This window comes from Herpailurus yagouaroundi, unplaced genomic scaffold, assembly GCF_014898765.1.
Source record: "Herpailurus yagouaroundi ecotype Mexico unplaced genomic scaffold, PumYag 188, whole genome shotgun sequence".
Classification (NCBI taxonomy): domain Eukaryota; kingdom Metazoa; phylum Chordata; class Mammalia; order Carnivora; family Felidae; genus Herpailurus; species Herpailurus yagouaroundi.
Genome location: NW_024412419.1, coordinates 1,159,053 through 1,166,887, shown reverse-complemented (window position 1 = coordinate 1,166,887; position 7,835 = coordinate 1,159,053). Strand labels below are relative to the sequence as shown.

General features: G+C 47.2%; 1 protein-coding gene across 1 annotated transcript in view; it reads left to right on the top strand.

Annotated features, from left to right (window-relative positions):
• The window catches only part of MYT1L (myelin transcription factor 1 like), a 442,535-nt gene that overhangs the window by 334,278 nt on the left and 100,422 nt on the right, over window positions 1–7,835 (top strand). The gene's annotated exons all lie outside the window — the stretch shown is intronic.

The following is a 7,835-nucleotide window of genomic DNA, read 5'->3' as shown; positions in this document are numbered from 1 at the left end:
CCCCCTTCAGAAGGAACAGTCTGTTCCGGGAAACCTGGATTTTAGGAAGTAATCCTCAATTGTTCCAGGTACATAGACATGCGAACATGTCCATGTATGCCTGCGTGCATACATGTGCACACACACACGCACACACACACTGCAGCGTGGGCTCCCAGACTGTTGCTCCTGTTGTAGCATCACAGAGCAGGCGTGGAGACGGTCCAAGCAGGCGCATCGGGACACACACACATGCCGGCGGCAGCAGCCCCGCCGTGCCCACGCCCCAGTGTCACTGACCTGATGGCCAGGGCTGCGTGCGGAGGATGACAGACAGGGCTCCATGTAACACAGTGTGTGGGACGTTGGAAAATAGACAAATTTGGCAAATTGCTTATGGACGCTGTAGGGAACGTGCGCAGTTTGGGGCGAAATCATTATCTGCTGAAGCTGGTGAATGGTTTGTAACTTGACTGTGGCTTCTCATAAAGATGGTGCACAGCCCCACTCTTCGTCGTGCCCAGGCTGCGCTGTCCGGCGCCAGGCATCAGTGTCCGAGGTACAGCTGTTGTGTGTGACAGGGTCGGGCAGGAGAGGTTCGTACATGTGCGGTTAGCCAAGGGTCTAAACCAGATTTTAGGTCCTGTCTTCATTTGCTACAATGCTACAATTGAAACTTTCAATTCTAGCTTAATACTTAGGGTCATTTTTTAAATAATCTACTTTTAAAAGTACAAAGTGACATATTCTGAAAGAGTAGAGCCTTACTGGAATAGCTTTAGAATGTGACTAGATGGAGTTTTTTTTTTAATTACTATTCTAACTTGAATGCCTAGAACATAACTGTTTTTTAAAAAGTGAGATAGTAGGTCAAAACTAGTGACATTGTTCTAGAAAAAGTCAAGTAAGTGGGCATAATAAATGAATGTATGATGGAGACACGAAATGAGTATATCGCATGAGTATATCGCATGAGTATATCGCATGAGTATATCGCAGCCCCAGAGTGGTTCACTGCACAACCCACCTAGCACGGTGACTGGCACCCTCATGTTCAGCAAACATCAAGTCCGAATCTGAAGCATACAAGGAATTGGCTTCTGGAAAGCAAATGCCCGTTAAGAGGATAAATAATCAATTTTTGGATTCATAGATTCAGAATTCATATTCAGCATCCAGCTCCCCAGCTAAGCACCTTCTAGAATCATCTATTGTGTAAACTGTAAAGGAATCCCCTGGAACCACTAAAGAAGGGCTTGGCCACAGTGAAGCGTTACGAGATCGTTAGACTATCTGCTTTGTTGTAAGACAAATACTTCCGATGAACTGAGTGTTCTCGGCAGTAAAGTGTAACAACCCACCCCCTCTCAGATGGGCTCTCCCGCAAATCCTCGGTCCCGAGGAGTCGCTCTGACCAAACCGTGATGGTCCACATGAAGGACCTTCCACTGTGGTTCTGACCACTGCTGGTTCTCTGCAGGAAAGCACCAAACGCTTTACTCGATTTCCGAGCCAAGCCAGAGTATCTTTCCTGAGAAATCCATTTAGATGCCTGATATCTAGAGATGGCTTCACTGAGATTCTCTATTATACAGGAAGTCTCTGTTGGAGGACACACCCCCGTAATACATGATCCAAGACTCCGGTTAGCCAGGTGCTTTGCTGAGCAAGCACTCATTTTACGTGATCAAACTCTGAGCTATGTTTAATTCAGTGAAACAGGACTCTGAAAGGCATATGTCTGTCAACTTCCTGTTTTCACGTCCTCACTTACCAAATACATTCTGTTTTACCTTGCTGGTAAATTTAATGCCAAAATCGCTGTCAGCATACGTGAGCTCCTGCCATGATAACAACATCTCTACCATAAGAAACACAGTCCGAGCACAGGGCATCCCGCATTGTATGCCTTTGTCCACTCCTTGAATGGATTTGGCAGAAATCAGACATTTGTGAAAAGCTAGGAACAGGGTGTACCTTTTTTGTCTGGCGACCAGAGTTCTGGGTCACCATCTTGAAGTCAACCTTTCATGTCCCATGCTTTACTCGGTGACCATTATATCCCCGAGCGGTCAGCATATCCCCTCCAAGGCGGATTGTGCCTTTATCTCACCAAATAGAAACACAGACAGTGACTTAAGTTAACAGAGAAGCAAAGCACTCATGCCACAGTGAGAGGAGAACATTCCAGACGGTGCCAGGAGGCCGGCTCACACATGAGCACGTCCACAAGTAGCAGACCACCATCTACCGTGAAGAAAACAGGGCACCATGATGGGGCCACATGGACCAAACAGGCTGATGTTAGCCACGTGAGCAGGTGCAAAGTCTCCATCTCTCCCAGTGGGATGCCACTATGCATTCATCCAGTGTGGCAATCCCATCTCTATTATAAGCTGCATTGTGCCCTTTGAGAGATTTTGTTTTAGCTAAAATAAACACATATCAACCCCACATTATTACAGAGGAGCCCATTGTCCATAAAGGACCATTATTTATAACTTGGGAATTAGATATCTGTTTTAATTCCAAGGAGCCTCTGGCACTGTAGTTACGTATGAACAAAATCTTGCCTCTAAGGTACACCTCCAGCGGGTGTGTTAACATACAGGGTTGTGTTGGATCTTCAGTGATTACGTGAGACAGGTAGATACCATTTCACTGTCGTGCTCCCTGGAAAGTGAGGCCCAGAAAGATTCGACGATTTCCAGTAAGTGGTGGGTATGCAGTCCGATTCTCCTGAGGTGTTCTCTTACCAGGGGCTCATGTTCTTTCTATCACTTGTTGCTTGTTTGAACAACAGGAAAGAATATCTGAGTCATTCATTTCAGATTACATTAAATTCAGATTTGATTAATCAAGATTATATTTTGTACAGGTGGCCTGGTCTTTGCATGGAGAGTTTTATTTTCACAATACATTGTAATGGTCTAATCTGCATTCATTAAATGAACGCTCCCTTGTTATACTAGAAGTAAGAAAGTTATTGTTCAGGGGTCATAGATTTTTCTCCTAGCAGATTTTGCAGATCTTGGAGTAAATATCTTTTCAGACTTTTATGATTTGGGAAATTTAGATCAAATGGTCATTTAATGCCCAACAAGTTAACGGGTTTTTTTCATAGGTCACCCCACTAAAAAGAACACAGCTTTAAAGAATAAACACACACATATGTGTGTGTACAGTCAATGCGTGCATATGTGTATCCTTAGGAGTTCATATGGATCTGCCCATGGGGAAGAACGTAGCAATTTGCTTCCAAGATTAGAGAGAACTTTCACATTCACGGTCATCTCCAACACAACCATCTCATAACATTCTGTTTCTTAAATACATTTGTAAGTAAATAGAGTCCTTTCTGTGCTACTCTTGGTTGAATCTTGGGATTGCCTTGGACAAGTCACCTCTGAGGGACGATTCACTTGGCCATTGGATTGGATGGTATGGACCGCAAATGCCTTCCTGCCATGAGGGTGGTCTGGCTCCCAAAGCCCCTCTTCTGCATGTGGATTGGCTACAGATGGGTCGTGGCGGTCCCGAGAGCTCACAGCCAGGGAGGAACTGGGTGGTTTGGAGGGAGTGTGAGTAATGGTGGTGAGAACCTCCTGGGTGTGCGATTGATCACTGCAGGCAAGGGGAAGCGAGCGGACCACATGCAGAATGACTGTGTCAGGTGCACAGCTGACCAGGGTGCTTGCACGTGGTTCTCCTCCGGCCTCTGCTCAGATCACCACGCCGCACTGGTGGTCAGAGCCTTTCACGTCTGGCTCTGGACTGTTCCCACCACCCTCACGTGAAACTGTCCTGGACACAGTTGAGCTGTTAACAGAGCATTCTATGCAATAACTCCACTTTCTTCGAAGGGAATCCAAAGCAAAACCCACCCTATATAAATTCCTCCTCGAAGAAACCTTGTTTTTTAATTGCAAAGTTTCCAAGGTATTTTCTCTTTCAAACAGGATGATGCACTAGGCCCCACGTTGTTAGAACATCGTGACAATTTGCAATAGACGGGCTTGAATTTCTCTAAGACAAAGGCAGAAGGAAGGTGATGAGGGGTCTGTATTGTGGCCGCTGAGTTCCCCAAACTCCCTTCAGGAGGCTGTTCTCATATTGATTAGCCAATTATCCTCTTACATCGTTCTCGGGGAAATGTCCCTGATGAGGAAGCAAGTTGAAATACAGACAGACTGTGAAAATCAGAATTAGCAAACCAGTTTTCCACTGCAGTCAGCAGAAAAAGCAATGAGTTCTGAGACCAACATAGAAACAAAGATGATGTGTTTAGTATGCAAGGTTTCAACTCGAGAACGGCTGTGGACAGAGCTGGGAGAAAGAATATGATGATTCTATATCATCTTAAAAATTAATCTTTCCCTCCATCCTTGAAAGCCTTATTTTAGGAGGCTTCCCACGCAGGTATACGGGAGGGTGTGGCTCTGTAACTTGGAAATGAGTGAGCACAGAGTTAGACATTTGCAGGTAGAAGTCGGTGACAAAAATTAAACTTCCCTCATGCAAGCTAATTTTGCACAAGTATAAAATATAACTAGGGCTTGTATTTCATGAATTTGCAGACAAGTAAATCCCAACCACAAATCTTGCTGAGGTTGTAACGTCATGTATGTTTAAGATGCCAGCAACATGCATGACGTACTGGGGAAGAACCTGTCTTTACATAGTAAGGAAGAATAAAAGATATGAGCCAACAGACTTAATAGGTTTTCATTCGGTTTGTTTTAAGGTCCACTTGAAGAAATTGCCATCATATTTGTTTTGTCTTATTAACAAAATTTTTATTCCAAATGCCAGTTTTTCAAAGCGTAGAAAAGAGCCCAGCGGGTGAGGCATGTTTTCTAGCCCTGGTGGCCCTATCGCGCCAGGCAGGTCACTGCCCCCACTGGCTGCCAGTGGGCCCTCCGAGGATTCGGGGGCTGACGCTGGCCCATCATTCACCTTGCTGTCTCGTCTGGAAGCAGAGAGAAGGTGCGGTCCCGAGAGGGCAATCAGCTCAGAGCTACACGCAGCAGCTGGGCCTCAGGGATGCTCTCGGGCTCGTCCGTGATTCTGCGCCCCAGGTCCCGGCTGTGGGTAGCAAGCCTACTGTGCCTATCAGGACTGCGTTAACGTGAGGGACTCCCGGCACGGTGACAGCCTCTTATGAAAAATCGTATGTGCTTTGCCTACATCCAGACGTGCAGGGGTCCCCTGAGTGCGTCCGTGAAAAAATACAAATTACGATTCTTTACAAATGGCAGAATTAGAAGTCGCGTGCTGAGGTAGAGCCTTAAAGATTTGGCCCAAAACAACAAAACTTCCAGACGCTGAAGATTGTGGAACTTAGGTCCCTGGAAAGCTGTCGTGCTGTTTGCCAAGGGCTTTTACAAACAGACCAGATTATTTCCATCCAGTGGGGATTAACCATGGTTGAGTAGGAACAGAGAACAGGGACTCTCATGTTCCGTCCCAATCAAACCTTCCAATTGGAACAGTACCTTTAAGTTTCCAGCCCGTTCTGTAAAATTTAGAAACTCTGTGAGCTCTGTGTGCGTGTGTGTGTGTGTGTGTGTGTGTGTGTGTCTATGAGCATGAGAGAGACAGAGACAGAGAGGGAGAGAGGGGAGAGAGTGTGGTTAATATGTGTCAGTCTGTCTCAGTCTGGGAGATACTGACTTCTTATAGTTGCTTCTCTGGTGGGGAGGGGCCGATAGGACTACCTTATTTTTAAGCCGAAATTTAGATAAGCCAGATACCCAAAATGTCATCAGGTAGAAAGGCCCTCAAAGCGTCCTTCTTCCATTTTCCACTCGCTCAGATCCTCAGGAACAACCACTCTAAAAAAGAAACATACCTCACGATTTCTACAAGTCATTATGTGAGTTGGGTCCCTCGTGAAAACTTATTTTTCCTTCAGTTTATCTCACTTAGCTTAATGCGAATTTTCCAATCATGGTTTCACTTGCAGTATAGACAAGATTTAGGGGCACCAGTTGGTTGAATGTCCAACTCTTATTTTTGACTCAGGTCATGATCCCAGGGTTGTGGGATCGAGTCCTGCATCAGGCTCTGCACTGAGCGTGCAGCCTGCTTAAAACTCTCTCTCCACAGCCCCCCCCACCACTCATACTTGCTTTCTCCTCTCTCTCAAATAAAAAATTTTTTTAAAAAAGAATGTACAGCATTCAGAATTAATGAGACAGCCGTAGTCCTCAGACAATTTGTAATGATTTTTAATGGGTGCTTTGACCTGTGCTCCCACCCCTCCCGCCTGCCAGCACGTGGGGCGGCTTCGCCGTCTAACACAAGATCCAACACGAGACCTCAGGTGCGACCCGGAACTTCCAAATTCTCTGACAGGCAGGATGAGGGGCAGAGCCCACAGCAGACAGGTTGAGGGCTCCAGGGCCAGCCCTGTGATGATCGGGAGAGGTGTCTGCCCACCAGCTCTGCTTTTCCTCACTGACTTCATTCACTGGGTGACAAACGTTCTTGGAGCCCCGTCTATATTCCAGGCCCCATTGCACGCACTGGAGGTTTGCTCACAAAAAACACAAGCCTAGCGCTGGCCCCCGGGAGTCAGGGCGACAAGCAGTGAACGCTTCTCGGGCTTCGTGCCCGGGACCAGAGTATCCATCACGATCCAGGGTCCAGGGCTCACGGAGCCGCTGCAAAGCCTGCAGACCCATCAGAACTGGTCCGCGCACACACGGTGATCGGCCAGTAGATGGTCCGTGTAAAATTTATGTTATGTAAGTATGTGTATAAATTAGATACACACGTATACACAGGCACACCTCCGAGATATTGTGGGTTCCATTCCAGACCACTGAAATAAAGCGAGCCCAGGGACCCGTGTGGCTTCCCGGTACAGGTACAAGTTGTGTTTACACTGCACGGTAGTCTGCTAAGTGTCCAAGAGCAGCATCTCTAAACAAACAAAGGACACACCTCAGTTAAGAAATACCTTGTTGCTAAAACTCGCTAGCCGTCATCTGTGCTTCCAAATCACCATAACAAACATAATAATGACCCAAAAAAGGTTGGAATATTGCGAGAATTACCCAAATGTGACAGAGACAGGAAGTGAGCGAATGCTGTTGGGACAGTGGTGCTGACGGAGGTACCCGACACACGCTGGCCGCGTATCTGTAAAACCCGCAGTATCTGCGATAAAGGGAAGCCCAAGAAAACGAGGTGTGCCCGTGCGCATGCTGCGAAGATGGAAATCAGAGCTCAGCTCCCGCTGACTCTCCGTGTTCTGACCCTGTGCTGCCAACATGGCAGCCCGTAGCCAAACATGGTTATATATGTGTGCATAAGTCAAATTTACTAAGTATGAAATTAATTTAAATTAATTAAATGGCAAAATGTTAAAAACGTTCTTCCTGGGTCTCAGCAGCCTGAGCGCTGGCCGCTTGTCCTCGGGGCCCATCCCGTGACCTGTCTCCTCTCCTCCAATCTTGGCGCAAACTCAGCTTCACGGGGGCTCTGCTGACTGTGCACCTAAGGCACGCCGCGCCCTGGCCCCGTCTGCCCCTGGGAGGCCTCGTTCCTCTTCGTCCCACAGACCCCGACCCGACACCATGGCCCACACTTACCTCCACCTGCGGTGTCACTTTCAGGCCACCAGGACTAGGCTCTGGTCCCTTGTTCCACGCTACAAAGTGCTCGATAAGTAGCTGCTGAATGAGTCACTAAGCAACACCGGGTCTGTGTCCCCCAGGCCCCGAGTACCAGTACTTCCAAATCCCCACCAGAGTCGGCACCACCTGGTCACCCTTAGGTTGTGCCGTGGACATCTGTGGGGACACAGGAAATGCTTGTCATTCAGTCCCAAGGAAAGCTTGAGGGCAGTG